Source organism: Somniosus microcephalus, chromosome 10 (genome assembly GCF_052327205.1).
Source record: "Somniosus microcephalus isolate GS21.2 chromosome 10, FLI_Smic_1.0, whole genome shotgun sequence".
In the NCBI taxonomy this organism is placed as follows: Eukaryota; Metazoa; Chordata; class Chondrichthyes; order Squaliformes; family Somniosidae; genus Somniosus; species Somniosus microcephalus.
In genome coordinates this window covers 3,686,249-3,698,758 of record NC_140996.1, presented here as the reverse complement: position 1 = coordinate 3,698,758, position 12,510 = coordinate 3,686,249, and positions in this window count along the sequence as shown.

Here is a 12,510-nt window from a genome sequence, read left to right as displayed (position 1 = left end):
TCTCGCTACAGATTTCCTCTTCCACAATTTAGTGTCTGTAGTACAATCCCACTACTGGGACAATCCCTTTATATCTTCAATCTCTAACCACATTGACTCACTCTGTAGCCAGTAAGTAGCATAGGTCTGATATGGAAATGTCCCAAAACTTTTCACATTATTAGAAGACACAATTGGATTTCTCAAATGGAAATGAGTTCATGAGTACGGAATGTTGCAGCAATCCCTGAATATAAACTCAGAACAAAAAAGGAATAAAGAATGAGCAGCCTTTGCTCAGTGGTGTTGGAGGTTGTCTGAAGAAAGTAATTTCCACAGCTGCCCAATGGCTCAGTGAGTTTAACCAGAGAGGGACTGAGCCACACAGAGCAGTGAGGTTCTACATCTGATGCTTAGTCTGTGCTGGGTTAGTTGACCTCAGTTAAAGAGGTGGTGACGTGCTTCAATTGGCCTCAGCACACCTAGCCTGAGGAGGGGAACAGTGGTAGGATTCCTGGGACTCCCTCAGTTCACTAGCGTTAGTTAAATCATAAGTGTAAGTACATGAAGGTCTTTACTATTTCAAATAGTGAACAGAGGCAATCTCACTCCCCACTCCACTACTGCTCTCTGCTAATCCCTGCTGGAAGTGCATTTGTGTGGGCATTGGGCAATTTTTCACTGCCCCTCCTTCCCCATCGCAATCATGTAGCCTGAACAATGGGCACTTGGTCAAGGTACGAGAGAGTGAGCAAAGTGACCAGTGCCAGTGCCCAGTAACAGCAGTCAAGACCTACAGGAGGAGAGGGAAGGAGAGAAAGTTATTTTCAGGTGAAGCAGATACAGTGATAGAGTGAGACCGAGCGAGATGGAGTAAGATGGAGTGAGACCGAGCAAGATAGAGTGAGACTCTCCATCTCACTCTGTCTCACTCTGTCTCACTCCGTCTCACTCTGTCTCACTCTGTCTCACTCTGTCTCACTCTGTCTCACTCCATCTCACTCTGTGTCACTCCGTCTCACTCTGTCTCACTCTGTCTCACTCCGTCTCACTCTGTCTCACTCTGTCTCACTCCGTCTCACTCCGTCTCACTCCGTCTCACTCTGTCTCACTCCGTCTCACTCTGTCTCACTCTGTCTCACTCCGTCTCACTCTGTCTCACTCTGTCTCACTCCGTCTCACTCCGTCTCACTCCGTCTCACTCTGTCTCACTCCGTCTCACGCTGTCTCACTCCATCTCACTCTGTGTCACTCCGTCTCACTCCGTCTCACTCCGTCTCACTCCGTCTCACTCCGTCTCACTCTATCTCACTTGGTCACTGTATCTGCTTTACTTGAAAATAACTTTCCTCCTGTAGTTCTTGTTTGTTGTTTCTGGACTCTGCCGTCACCTTTCACTGAGGTGGGGGGTGTGGTGATAGGAGTGGTGGTCAAGAGGGAAATGGGACCGGGATCCGGCCACGTCCCCTGCTGCTCTGCCATTTGAATGTGGCAGGTGGGGGAGGAGATTTCAGGTCAAGTTGTGGAGGTCGGTCCAACACTCAATGCTCCACTTTCCATCTTTCGAATGAAACGTTAAACTGAGGCCTCGTTTGCTCTCTCAGGTGGATGTAAAAGATCCCATGGCAGTATTTGAAGAAGAGCGGGGGAGTTCTCCCCGGTGTCCTGGCCAATATTTATCTCTCAATCAACATCATTAAAACAGATTATCCAGTCATTATCACATTTTTGTTTGTGGGATTTTGCTGTGAGCAAGTTGGCTGTCGTGTTTCTTACATTACAACAGTGACTACACTTCAAAAAGTACTTCATTGGCTGTGACGTGCTTTGGGACGTCCTGAGGTTGTGAAGGGCGCTATAGAAATGCAAGTCTTTCTTTCTTCCCCCAGTGTTTCTGCTGCTCAATTTGGAGTGGGACAGCTGAATAAAATTCAGGCCCTTCCAACTGCAGCATTGGTATGAAGTGAAAGTGTTCGCACCAACGGTGCTCACCAGTATTGCTCTCCAATGTTGCTCACCAATGTTGCTCACCAGTATTGCACACCAATGCTGCTCATCAGTATTGCTCACCAATATTGCTCACCAATGCTGCTCACCAGTATTGCTCTCCAATCCTGCTCACCAATGCTGCTCACCAGTATTGCTCATCAGTATTGCTTACCAATGCTGCTCACCAGTGCTGGTCACCAGTATTGCTCTCCAATCCTGCTCACCAATGCTGCTCACCAGTATTGCTCTCCAATCCTGCTCACCAATGCTGCTCACCAGTATTGCTCACCAGTATTGCTCACCAATGCTGCTCACCAGTATTGCTCTCCAATCCTGCTCACCAATGCTGCTTCCCAGTGCTGCTCACCAGTATTGCTCCCCAGTGCTGCTCCCCAGTATTGCTCACCAATATTGCTCTCTAATGCTGCTCACCAGTGCTGGTCACGGTGTGAGTCCAATCATAAATAATCAGACAATTTTTAATTTAAGTACCTTTAACAATTATTTGAATGGAAAGTTACCCAGTGACTCGGTAAATCCCCAGACTGCTGTGTGTGACGAGTGTGGGTTTTGTAGCTGGAACTCGCAAGGTTCCCAATTACCCACATTAGAAGTACGTGACACCTTAAGAGTGTCGTAAGTTGAAAACACGACGCAGCCTCTGAAACCCTCGAGTCCCAGTCTGTTGATTCGATTTTCCTGCACTCTGTTGAATTCTGGGAGACAAAGTGACTGGTTCTGGTTTTACAAAGGGTTCCAGAGAGACTCTGCAATATTCGACGGATTATTCTACAAGACCTCTGGCAGTGCAATTTGCATTTTTTGCTGAACAATTAATTTCAAGTTCTTTCAAATATATTTTTTAATTATTGTACATGAATTAACCACTTAAAACAAAATTCATGTGTATGGGAATTGCTATTTAAACGAGTGATTTGATTTGAATAACGGAGGTAGTGTGTTGTAAATCTGTACAGACACCAGAATGGGAACATTGACAGATTGTTGTAATCAGTCCCAACATCCTCCAGAGTTATTGATCCAAAACCACCTTAATCCCCTTCAAATAACACAAGCAATTCCATGTAATACCTGTAATAACAGGCTTCAGAGTCAAGTATCCATCGCAAGCTCTGTATCTCATGCTGAATTGCAGCTGCACTCAGCCGAACAACCAAAGCCACTGGCTCTGATACAGGTAATGGTGTACGATAAGAGCCTAATGCAGAAGATAAACAGTGGGTTGATACCAGACAAAACAAGATATTAATTGCTTTCCCACTGCTACTTGTGAGGAAGGCACTGGGCCCAGCATCAAAGGGTGCGAGGCTGGCTTTCTTTGCTGCCCCGCTATGAGGACCGCTCCTTGCTGATATGACTATCCATATAGCAGGGGCTGCTATCACACAAAGGGGAGCGACGTCTCAAGGTTTCCGGCGTTTGGGTCATTCGAAACTCTGCAGGTGTTTGTCACATCACATGCGCTGCTCCAACATTCTTAGCCCTGTCCTGATGGATGGTGCCCTGCTCTTATCAAAGCCTCAGCAGCTCCTCATTAATATATAGAGTGAGCGGCGCGGCCCCATGTGTCATTGTCTCATGTTGGGGGGGTCTAATCACTCAGCTATTATCAGTCAGTCAGCAGCAGGCAGGCAATCAGGGCTGACAGCAAAGAATCATGGGCGAGCAGGGAAGGTTAAATAAGGCTGACAGTTGCGATAATGATGATTATATTATAAATTAAGATGTGATGATAAGGAAGAATAAAAGACACGGACTGAAAGAATATTTAGTTTAACACCATCTCGTTCCCCTCGCACCCTTTAAATGGCCCGCATTTATCACACAGAACGAGAATGGACATTTAACCCAGCGCCATAAAGGAAGGATCAGATTTAAGAAACAAATTGTGATTGCCATGCCTGAGAGATGGCCGGGGAGGGGGTGAGAATGGGAGGGGAGGGGTGAGAATGGGAGGGGAGGGGTTGGAATGGGAGGGGAGGGGTGAGAATGGGAGGGGAGGGGTTGGAATGGGAGGGGAGGGGTGAGAATGGGAGGGGAGGGGTGAGAATGGGAGGGGAGGGGTGAGAATGGGAGGGGGGGTGAGAATGGGAGGGGAGGGGTGAGAATGGGAGGGGAGGGGTGAGAATGGGAGGGGAGGGGTGAGAATGGGACGGGGTGAGAATGGGAGGGGTGAGAATGGGAGGGGAGGGGTGAGGATGGGAGGGGAGGGGGTGAGAATGGGAGGGAGGGGTGAGAATGGGAGGGAGGGGTGAGAATGGGGGCTGATAGACTGATCAGGCACAGCAGTAAATAAAACTCACTCTTTTCCACAAAGCCTTATTAATACCGATGGTGATTTTAGCAGATTTGGTCATTTCCTCTTGACTTTTCTGCAGAGTTTCCCCATCACACAGTTTAAATGATCTCACCTTTAATTTAGTATAAAAGAAGTCAGCACAATAACTGGGATTCTGTGCCTTGCTGCAGATTTCATTCCTCAAGGATGAATAAAGTTTTAATGTAATTGTGGCAATGCTTTTAATTGCAGAGTGTGTGGCCAGAATTTTAATATGGATTTGGGTAGGGAGCAGGGAGTTGGAAAGCATTCTGGAAACCCCCAAAAACTGTGACACTATCCACCACTGTTATACACTATTGGCCTGTGGCAGTATCACTACTGCTACACACTGGTTGTTGGAGGTCAATCATCTCAGCTCCAGGACATCGCTGCAGGAGCTCCTCAGAGCAGTGTCCGGGGCCCAACCATCTTCAGCTGCTTCATCAATGACCTTCCCTCCATCATAAGGTCAGAAGTGGGGATGTTCGCTGATGATTGCACAGTGTTCAGTTCCATTCATAACTCCCCAGGTAATGAAGCATTCCATGCCCGCATGCAGCAAGACCTGGACAACATTTAGGCTTAGGCTGATAAATGGCAAGTAACATTTGCACCACACAAGTGCCAGGCAATGACCATCTCCAACTAGAGAGTGTCTAACCACCACTCCTCGACATTCAATGGCATTGTCATCATCAAATTCCCCGCCATTAACATCCTGGGGGGTCACCATTGATCAGAAACTTAACTGGACCAGCCACTTAAATACTGTGGCAACAAGAGCAGGTCAGAGATTGGATATTCTGTGGTGAGTGACTCACCTCTTGACTCCCCAAAACTTTTTCACCATTTACAAGGCACAAGTCAGGAATGTGATGGAATACTCTCCACTTGTCTGGATGAGCGCAGCTCCAACAACACTCAAGAAGCTCGTCACCATCCAGGACAAAGCACCCTGCTTGATCGGCAGCCCATCCACCACTCTATTTTCTATTATTTATTTTCAACCAACATTCCTTTTATTCCCAATAAGTCCTAAATTATACAAGCACAATAATCTCTTCTTAGGCAGTCCCTGGGAACCGAGGATGACTTGCTTCCACATTAAAAATGAGTTCGCAGGTGACTGATGAGTCCAATGTGGGACCTACAGTCTCTGTCATAGGTGGGGCAGATGCTGGTTGAAGGGGCGGGTGGGTGGGGTGCTTAGGTTGATGTGCGCTCCTTGCGCTGCCTGCGCTTGGCTTCCGCTTGCTCCCGGCGAAGAGACTCGAGGTGTTCGGCACCTTCCCGGATGCTTCTCCTTCACTTTGTGTGGTCTTGGGTCAGGGATTCCCAGGTGTCGATGGGGATGTTGCACTTTTTCAAGGAGGCTTTGAGGGTGTCCTTGAAGCATTTCCTCTGCTCACCTGGGGCTCTCTTGCAGTGATGGAGCTCCGAATGGAGCGCTTGTTTTGGGACTGTAGGTCCTTAACCGAGGATCTGTCTTCGACACGAGTGTCCTCAACTTCATCCCGCAGCATGCTACCCGCCACCACCTCAGCACAACCCCAGCCTGGCATGAGGTTGAAAAGGGCATCCGACAACTGAAGAACAACAAGGCCTCAGGAGCAGATGGAATCTCTGCCGAGGCACTAAAGCATGGCGGAGAAGCACTACTGGCACAAATTCATGAACTAATTTCTCTTATCTGGAAGGAGGAGAGCATGCCAGGGGATCTCAGAGAGTGATTATGACCATCTTCAAGAAAGGTGACAAGTCCGATTGCGGTAATTACAGAGGAGTCTGCCACAGAATCGCAAGAATCCTCCTGAATCACCTTCTCCCAGTGGCTGAAGAGCTCCTCCCAGAGTCGCAATGCGGATTCCGTGCCACTAAGGGGCACAATGGACATGATCTTCACCGCATGTCAACTACAAGAGAAATGCAGGGAACAGCACCAACCGCTGTACATGGCCTTCTTTGATCTCACAAAGGCATTCGACACAGTCAACCGTGAGGGATTATGGAGTGTCCTCCTCAAATTCGGCTACCCTCAAAAGTTTGTCACCATCCTCCGCCTGCTTCATGATAACATACAAGCCATGATCCTGACCAACCACAGACCCAATTCACGTGTGGACCGAGGTCAAGCAAGACTGTGTCATCGCACCAATGCTCTTTTCGATCTTCCTTGCTGCAATGCTCCATCTCACCCTCAGTAAGCTCCCTGCTGGAGTGGAGCTAATTTACAGAACAAACAGGAAACTATTCAACCTCCGTCGCCTCCAGTCCAGATCCAAGGTCACCCCATCCTCTGTCATCGAATTACAATAATACATCTTTCATTACACCACATAATCCTCCTCTGCTTATCAAATAACACATTATATACAGAAAGCAGACATTGGGGGAATTCAAGCCTGAAAATATCACAAACACTCCCTTGGTAATTTGCAATAAATGTTCCACTCAGCTTATTTAAATCACCATAAACCAGTGACTCAATAGTGTAGGCTTCAGGGAAAAATTCCCAATTCATCCAATGCTGTTCCAATGCTCTCCTGGTTGGTCTCCCATCTTCTACCCTCCATAAACTTCAGGTAACTCTGCTGCCTGTATCCTAACTCGCACCAAGTCCCATTCGCCCATCATCCCTGTGCTCGCTGACCTACATTGTCTCCCAGTTGGGTGATGCCTCAAATTTAAAATTCTCATCTACAAATCTCTCCATGGCCTCGCCCCATCCCTATCTCTGTACCTCCTCCAGCCCTACAACCATCCAAGAACTCTGCATTCCTCCAATTCTGGCCTCTTCTGCATCCACTACTACCATTGGCGGCCATGCCTTCAGTCTTCTAGACCGTAAGCTCTGGAATTCCTTCCCTAAACCTCTCCATCTCGCTCTCCTCCTTTAAGAACCTTTTTAAAACCTACCACTTTGACCAAGATATTAGTCACCCCTCCTAATATCTCCTTCTTTGGCTCGGTGTCAATATTCCTCTATAATGCTGCTGTGAAGTACCTTGGATGTTTTCCAATGTAAAAGGCACTATATAAATGCAAGTTATCATTGTTATAAAACAGCATGTCCTCTGACTCAACATGAGAATGCTATGGGAGATCTATTGGTAATCTATTAAAAATGGTACATCTGTATGCTAATGGGACTTTTTTTTACAGATGCAAAACCATCTTAAAATACTGGGTGCATCTTAACTCAAGCAGACAATCACATTCTATTTTGCAAAGCTTCCTCACTAAGCAACAATTAAATTCTAAATGATCTGAGGTTCAGTTTTATTATCAACTAGCTGGAGTGCCCAGCGGTGCTGAGGCTTTTTTGAGGGCATGTTGTTGTTGGAAGAGAGAGAGAGAGCGACTGGGGGGAAGGGAGAGAGCGACTGGGGGGAAGAGAGAGAGCGACTGGGGGGAAGAGAGAGAGGGACGGGGGGAAGAGAGAGAGCGACTGGGGGGAAGAGAGAGAGCGACTGGGGGGAAGAGAGAGAGCGACTGGGGGGAAGAGAGAGAGCGACTGGGGGGAAGAGAGAGAGCGACTGGGGGGAAGAGAGAGAATGACTGGGGGAAGAGAGAGCGACTGGGGGGAAGAGAGAGAGCGACTGGGGGGAAGAGAGAGAGCGACTGGGGGGAAGAGAGAGAGCGACTGGGGGGAAGAGAGAGAGCGACTGGGGGGAAGAGAGAGAGAGACGGGGGGAAGAGATAGAGTGACTGGGGGGAAGAGAGAGAGCGACTGGGGGGAAGAGAGAGAGCGACTGGGGGAAGAGAGAAAGAGACGGGGGGAAGAGAGAGAGCGACTGGGGGGAAGAGAGAGCGACTGGGGGAAGGGGGGTAGGGGTTGGGGAGGGGGGGAAAGGGGGGGTAGGGGGAGGGGGGTGGGGAAGGGGAAGGGGGGAGGGGGGAGGGGGGGAAGGGGAGGGGGAGGGGGAGGGGAGGGGGGGAGGGGGAGGGGAGGGAGGGGGGAGGGTGGGGGAGGGGAGGGGGAGGGGGAGGGGAAGGGGGGAGGGGGTGTGGAAGGGGGGGAGGGGAAGGGGGAGGGGAAGGGGTTGGGGGGAGAGGAAGGGGGAGGGGAAGGGGGGAGGGGGGTGTGGAAGGGGGGAGGGGGGTGGAGGGGGAGGGTTGTGAAGGGGGGGTGGAGGGGGTGGAGCAGTAGGGGGGTGGGGGGGTGGAGGTGGAGGGGGGGTGTGGAGGGGGGGAGGGGAAGGGTGTGTGTGGGGGGGAAGGGGGGGTGGGAAGAGTAGGAGGGGAAGGGTGGGGGAAGGAGGGGGGAGGGGTTAAGGGAGAAAGGGAGGGGGGGAGAAAGGGAGGTGGGAAGCCAGCAGACCCTCTCCCCTCTGCTGGCGATGGCTCCGCGGAGCTCCATGCCGCCCCACGCACTGACATGGCCCAGCCGAGCGCAGCACCCTGGTCAACCCGAGCCCTGCCCCCTGCCCTCCTGAGCTCCGCCCCATGCCCTCCCGAGCCCCGCCCTCCCGAGCACCGGCCCCCCACCCGAGCCGCGGGGGGGGAAGAAGAGAGAGAGCTGCCGCTCCTCCGGTCGATGTGTTGCGGGCCGACCCCTGATGAGCGCCCAATCAGCTGAGCCCGAGCCCCGAGGTGATCGCAACTCACCTCCCGCTAGGCTCCCTCCCGCCCTGCCAGCCTTTACCAAAATGGCGACGATGGCTACGCTCGGCCCAGTCCCGCGACGCCAGCCTTTACCAAGATGGCGGTGACTGCAGGGCGGGCCCAGTGGGAGGGGTGGTGCCTAGCTCGGGCGTGGCTGGGCAACAGAGGCCCAGGCTTCCAGGCCTGCAAAAATGGTGAAAGATAGGAAAATTATAGAGGTTAGTGAAAAGATTTACAAAATAATTAACTTTTTTTAAAAACAATTTGTGTTTTAAAAGCAACTTTTTTTTGCTGGAAATGTAGATTTGAAAAGAAACATGCAGAAAGTGGGAAAAAAAATAAACTTACGAATCAAGATGGCTGACACTCACCTCAGTTCAGAATGATAAGGCCCGCCCACACATGCACCGATTGGCCAACCGTCAGGTCACTGAACTGTAGGATTGGTCAATCATCATGTCACTCAACTCTAGGATGGCCCGCCCGCGCACACAATGAACCCCGCACACACAATGAAACCCCGCACTCGATGCTAATGAGCGGATAATGAGCAGAATTTTGAACGTTTTTTGGATACCGTCGGCACAATTTTTGTCCGACCAAAAAGTAAATACACCTACAAGAGTCCCCTAATGATGAGCTTTCTTTTGATACAACATATGTGTAGGTACGCTCTATAACGTTTGATTGTATAGCCGGACAGACAGAGAGACAGACAGAGAGACAGACAGAGAGACAGAGAGAGAGACAGAGAGAGAGACTTTATATATATAGAAGATAAGACGCTGTGGTCTTAAATGGACACACTCCACCTTTAACAAAGCTTGTGCATGGCTTAGGTGTCAGACGTGGCTCAGTGGGCAGAACTCTCACCTCTGAGGCAAAATGGTTGTGGGTTCACTGAGGGAGTACTGCACTGCCCAAGGTGTCAACTTTCAGATGAGATGTTAAACCGAGGTCCTGTCTGCCCTCCCAAGTGGATCTCATGGCTCGATTTGAAGAAGAGCAGGGGTGTTCCCCCAGTGTCCTGCCCAATGTTTACCACTAACAAAACATTATCTGGTCATTACCTCATTGCTGTTTGTGGGATCTTGCTGTGTGCAAATTGGCTGCTGCGTTTCCTACATTACAACGGTGACTACACTTCAAAAGTACTTAATTGGCTGTAAAGCGCTTTGGGACATCCTGGGGCCATGAACAGAGCTGTATCTTTCATTGTTTCTTGATGTAACACTCCTCATAAAATAGCACATCATCTGAATTACTGCAAGCCCTTCCATGGACAATGCACTAGTCCTGCCCACAGCTCACACTTCCTGTCACCCTTATCCCGCCACACTTCCTCTTCAACTTTTTCTTCATACTTTGTTGATTGGTTCAAAGTAAACAGTAGCAATTGAGATCGGAAGAGGTAGGGAATGAACAAATCAATATCGAGGAAATCAGTGAATAAATCAGACTCCACTAAGGAATTACAAAAACTACCAATCTCGAATGACCAATCAGGGGAACCGTTGAATAAAAGGAGAAAGTGAACCAATCATTTCACTCACCTACCATACCTTCTTAATAACTGAAATTTCTAATCTCCAAATAATACTTTTAACACATTTAAAATGTGACAAATTACAATAACATTATTAAATGTAACCATATAATTCTCATTTGTGTCTTTCAGCATTTCAATAATGCTTTTTAACTTCAAGGCTTGGAGTTCTCAAATTCCCACACCTGTGATTAGTTTCCTGGTGCAGACAGATGTGTGCAGAATGCAGAATCACCCGACAGGCTAGACTGACTCTCTCTGTAAAACTCGCTGGGTGTATCCTCACTTTCACCGCCAGCCAGAACACAGCCCAATGTACCCCGCCCGATTTACCCCCCGCCCGATTTACACCCCGCCCGATTTACACTCCGCCCGATTTACACTCCGCCCAATGTACACCCCGCCCAATGTACACCCCGCCCGATTTACCCCCCGCCCGATTTACACTCCGCCCAATGTACACCCCGCCCAATGTACACCCCGCCCGATTTACCCCCCGCCCGATTTACACTCCGCCCAATGTACACCCCGCCCGATTTACACCCCGCCCGATTTACACCGCCCAATGTACACCGCCCAATGTACACCCCGCCCGATTTACACCGCCCGCCCGATTTACACCGCCCGCCCGATTTACACTCCGCCCAATGTACACCCCGCCCGCCCGATTTACACTCCGCCCAATGTACCCCGCCCGATTTACACCCCGCCCAATGTACACTCCGCCCAATGTACCCCGCCCGATTTACACCCCGCCCAATGTACACTCCGCCCAATGTACACCCCGCCCAATGTACCCCGCCCAATGTACACTCCGCCCGATTTACACTCCGCCCGATTTACACTCCGCCCAATGTACACTCCGCCCAATGTACACCCCGCCCAATGTACCCCGCCCAATGTACACTCCGCCCGATTTACACTCCGCCCGATTTACACTCCGCCCAATGTACACCCCGCCCAATTTACACTCCGCCCAATGTACCCCGCCCGATTTACACCCCGCCCAATGTACACCGCCCAATGTACACTCCGCCCGATTTACACTCCGCCCGATTTACACTCCGCCCAATGTACACCCCGCCCGATTTACACTCCGCCCGATTTACACTCCGCCCGATTTACACTCCGCCCGATTTACACTCCGCCCAATGTACACCCCGCCCGATTTACACTCCGCCCGATTTACACCCCGCCCGATTTACACTCCGCCCGATTTACACTCCGCCCGATTTACACTCCGCCCGATTTACACTCCGCCCAATGTACACTCCGCCCGATTTACACTCCGCCCGATTTACACTCCGCCCGATTTACACTCCGCCCAATGTACACCCCGCCCGATTTACACTCCGCCCAATGTACACCCCGCCCGATTTACACCGCCCGCCCGATTTACACTCCGCCCAATGTACACTCCGCCCAATGTACCCCGCCCGATTTACACTCCGCCCGATTTACACTCCGCCCGATTTACACTCCGCCCGATTTACACTCCGCCCGATTTACACTCCGCCCAATGTACACCCCGCCCGCCCAATGTACACCCCGCCCGCCCAATGTACACCCCGCCCAATGTACCCCGCCCGATTTACACCGCCCGATTTACACCGCCCAATGTACACCCCGCCCAATGTACCCCGCCCGATTTACACTCCGCCCAATGTACCCCGCCCAATTTACACCGCCCGATTTACACCCCGCCCGATTTACACTCCGCCCAATGTACCCCGCCCGATTTACACTCCGCCCAATGTACCCCGCCCAATTTACACCGCCCGATTTACACCCCGCCCGATTTACCCCGCCCGATTTACACTCCGCCCAATGTACCCCGCCCGATTTACCCCGCCCGATTTACACTCCGCCCAATTTACACCGCCCGATTTACACCCCGCCCGATTTACACTCCGCCCGATTTACACCCCGCCCGATTTACACCCCGCCCGATTTACACTCCGCCCAATTTACACCGCCCGATTTACACCCCGCCCGATTTACACTCCGCCCGATTTACACCCCGCCCGATTTACACCCCGCCCGATTTACA